Source organism: Octodon degus, unplaced genomic scaffold (genome assembly GCF_000260255.1).
Source record: "Octodon degus isolate 3935 unplaced genomic scaffold, OctDeg1.0 scaffold00098, whole genome shotgun sequence".
NCBI lineage: Eukaryota > Metazoa > Chordata > Mammalia > Rodentia > Octodontidae > Octodon > Octodon degus.
The window spans coordinates 8,056,447-8,060,981 of NW_004524674.1; positions in this window are offsets into that span (position 1 = coordinate 8,056,447).

A 4,535-nucleotide genomic window follows, 5' to 3' on the forward strand; every position below is an offset into this window, starting at 1 on the left:
GCCTGCCCTTAGGGTGCGTAGCACCCACACCCTGGGTAAGTTTTTTTGTTGTCCACACTTAGAATTATGCCAAGCCAATCAGTGGACTAATTTACTAATCACACACCTTTAACCTCAGTGTCACACACTTAACCCCAGCATCCCACACTCCTGGGTACAGCCACCTCTGCAAAGTCCCTCCTATGACAGCATGAGGCTGTGGGGAAACATCTAAGCACAAGCTATAATAACTAGGGTATAACTAGGGTCAAACACTTTGCTGTTTCTACTTACCCAGTTAATAACTGAACTGATACTTAAACTCAAGCCCTCTGGCTCCAGTGTTTTTTCTCTCTCCCTCCTCCCTGATAAAAAAAAAATCTCTCCATCCCTGGGCTATGGGATGCCATGCTGATAGAGAATGGGCTGCAAGTTGGAGACAGTTAGATCTTCATCAAGTCCCTACAATCTTGGGTTCTTAGAACTAGAAAGAATGTCTGTTCAGGATATCTCCTTTCTTCCTTCTCTAGCTCCCCTTAAAAGAAAGAGAACCCAGGGTCCCAGCCTGAGCCTGACAACTATAGTCATGACACTCATTGCCCAACCCTGCAGGTCTCTTCACACGGAGCAGTGCAGTGAGTCAGAACCACATAACGCAGGACACTTCTCTCTTAATCAAAGGAAGAGCCAAGGCTCCGCTCATTCTCTCAGAGAACTTCAGCAAACTGACATATTTAATGAAAATGTTTGGGCTAATAGGCCTCATGCACATGGAATGCAATGGCTCAGATGCTAGGGTCAAAGGAATTTATGCCCCCCGCCAGATCCTGTGCTGCTGAGTTTATCTTGCTTTAATAAATGCTGTCATTTTATATACACAATTTGCTTTTCCAGATCACAAGACCCAGTGCCTGCAGCTCAGCCATAGCAACCCTCTGCTGGCTGCACACACCCCAACAAACAGGGTCCTCAGACAACCAGACCTTAAGTAAGAGGTGATTCTCTACTGGCTGCTGACTTGGGAGTGTAAACAGCCAGCCCATGTTTAGGGCTGTGGCTAAAACCAAGCTGATAAAGCAGTTACCTTAAGCCCCACAAGGATCAAATCCTGACTGATGACATCATATAGAACACAACTCCTTCATCACAGCCATGAGAAGTTGCAGGTGCCCCCAAACAGGAGCCAGGGGAGCAGAAGGATCTGGGGCCACAATGTCCAAAGCTCTCAATTTCTCAATACAGCCCTGGGCCTCTGACTTTGTAGCTTTTTTCAGGCAAAGGGCTTGAATTAGTCAGCTTCCTGGCACTGGGATAAAATATCTGACACCCACAACTTAAGGAGAAAAGATTTATTTCGGCTCACAATTTCTGTCTTAATCAAAGAAGGGGCCAAGGCCCCATTCATTCTCTCGGAGATCTCCAGCAAACTGACATACCAAACAAAAATGTTTGGGCTGATAGTCCTCATGCATATGGAATGCAATGGTTCGGATGCTAGGGTCAAAGGGACTTATGTCCCATGGGCAGCTAGCTCCAAGACAAAACAGCAGGGGAAGGGCCTGGCAGGAGCCAGCAGCCAGGAAGCTGAGAGCAGAGGAGGAGCCAGGAGAGCACAGGTTGCAGGCAGGGATGCACTTCCTTCAGCTGGGCCCTTATCCTATCAGCGCCTGTGGCCATGAACTCACCAGTGCACTAATACACTGCCAAGCACAGCACCCCATGATCCAGCCATCGCCCCAATGGCCCACCTTTGAACACTTGACCTTTGCTGAGCACTTTAGATCAAAGTCATAGCATGCCTTCTTCTTTTAAAAATAAAAGTCTCTTAAAGGGCCAGCCAAATAGCTCAGCAAACTAAAGTGCCTGCTTAGGCAGATGCAGAGACCGGGACTTGATCCCCAGTGTGCTGTGCTAGCCCCACCCCCAGGGCACACTGACACTGACACAGCAACTGAAACTGGGCGTAGTGGCGTGATCCCAGCGCTCGGGAGGTATGAGTCCGATCTGTGTAGTGAGACCCTGCAGACCCTGTACTAAAAAAAAAAAAAAAAAAAAAAAAACCTCTTAAAATTCTATTCTGTCTTCATGGTGCAGCCTCCACCCACCCCCAAGAAGCAGTTGAGATTTGTCCTCTGAGCACCCACTCCCAGAAAGGACAGCTTACGCTGTGCTCCTCCCCGCAGCTGCTCTCCTCTCCTCCTTTCCTCTGCTTTGTGCCCTGCAGTGCACTCAAGCGAGCTCTATCAGTGGCTTCCAGCTCCCAGATGGGCGCAGAATGGAGTGTGCTAGCAGAACATCTAAGGAAGGAATCAGGCCGCAGGCGAGTCAGGGTATTCATTTTCCAGCTCTTTCTATAGCATTACTGTGAACTGGCAGCTTCCCTCACGAACCTCAGTCATGGTCAACTGACTGTCCTTCTACAACTCTCCATCTCTGTCTCTGATGGCTCTCCCCCCTCCCCTTCTTTCCTCTCTCCTTTTCTCTCTCTCTCTCTCTCTCTCTCTCTCTCTCTCTCTCTCTCTCTGACTCAGATTCTGCAGCTTTGACTTGCTCCTTCGGGCCTATGAGTGGTCATGGGGCCTGACTCTGCCGGACCTCCTGAACCTTTGGTTCTTCTCTGCTCTGTCTACTGCTTTGGAAATAGCCCTTCCACTGAAGCTCTCCTTAGGGGCCCTGACAGGCTCACCTCCTCTCAGGAATAGCTGGGCACTGGGTACCACTAACAGAAGCGCATGCTTATCCTATTGATTGCCGTTTCCTTCTCAGGGCTTCCACAGTGGTCATTGGACATTTCATGGCTTCCTAGCATCCAAGTTCCTGGCTAGTTTTAGAGAATTTCCCAGTGTCTGGGGATCCTGCTTTCTACCATGGAGACCATAGGAGAAATACTCAACACTCCTATGCTGGTAGCTGGAGCACAAAGGCAAAGCTTGAGGTTTGAAAAGTGGCTAGCAGGAAAGGGACTTAAATTTGAGTGAAGAAAACAAGCAAAGAGTCTCAGAGGCCAGCTCCCACGCCATGTCTGACAATGTGACCACCTGTCCGTAAGCTCTGAGGCTAGCCTTTGGTGCAGCCATGCCCTCCTCTGATGATCATGAGCATTGGGAATTCCTCATAGTGACAAAGCAAGCTGGCTGATCATTCCTGCTACCCAGCATCCTTGGATTACTGGTGGTTTTCAGAGTCTACTTCTCCAAACTGGCCATTAATTTTATCAGTATCCTGAGATCTTACTAGAAAGTTTCTTTCCTGCTTATGTAGTCCCAATTAGATTATTTCTGATGCTTGTAGCCAAATGCTTTGATGGGTTTGCTCCTCCCCTGACCTGCAAACCCTTCGTTTTTTATTTTTATTGAAAAAGATATTGCAATGAGACAGTTGCAAAACAGGTTGGTAGGAGAGTTACATCAATTAATACATTGCATATTGTTGTCTTTGTAATAGTCATTCATAGCTCAAGATGCCAACATGATATCCTGTCCAAACACTATTAGTACAAATCTTTCTTCTTATTGAAGTAAGAGAAAGTGGCTATCTATCCTAACAATTTTGTATATACAGATACAGAATTGTCCTTCATTTATATCTCCTTTTTATGTTTAGTTTTGTCAGAGATGGGTAGTCCATTGCCATCCAAATATTGTAGGTGCATGAATTCAGCAAAATGTTCCAATGTAATCCAGCACTTCACAATAGTAGTGGGTTATCCACAAGACTGGCAATGTCTGAATCTGTTGTCTTGAGCCTTCCACAGCTCTGCATATTAACATGGCTTCACTTTTTATATCTCCTTTTTACACTTTTCTGCTGGATAGATAAGACCAAGATAAAGAAAGATAAGACCTATATATCAAGAAATGTAACTTTTGTATCTGACAAGGTCAGTCAAACCCTTCCTTTTAATTGCCTTTCTTGTCAGCCCAGCACCATACTTGGCTCTTTAAACACTTGAAGTTTATTTGATAATTACAGTGACCTCTAGACAGTCAAGACCATTCTATTTTTTCCAGGAAACTAAACCTCACAGAACTCAAGTGACTTGTGTAAATACTCAAGATGTAAAGGCAGATGTCAGACCACAGTTTCAAAGTAGGATGCCTAGTTGAAAAATCCAAGGTCTTTGTGGTGAGGCTATCTTACTCATTTCAACAAACCAAGAGCAGCGCTTTATTCACTGCACAAATATTTGTTGAACATGCTGCAGAAGGAAGGGCTTCCTCGGTGCAAAAAACTAAGAGAAAAGATTCATGCATCTTGCATCCCAACAAGAAACCTTAGTATATGAGAAGTTAAATACCAGGCCAGCGAGATAGCTCAGCAGACTAAGTGCCTGCTTAGGCAAGCACAGGGACCAGGGTTCCATCCCTGGCACCACATGCCGCACTAGCCCCACCCACCCCCCAGGCACATTGAGCCAGCAACTGAATCCGGGCATGGTGGTGTATACCTGTAATCCCAGCACTGGGGAGGCTGAAAACAGGAGGATCACTACGAGTCCAAATGCATAGTGAGACGCTGTACCGAATACATTAAAAAAAGAAGAGGAAGAAGAAGAA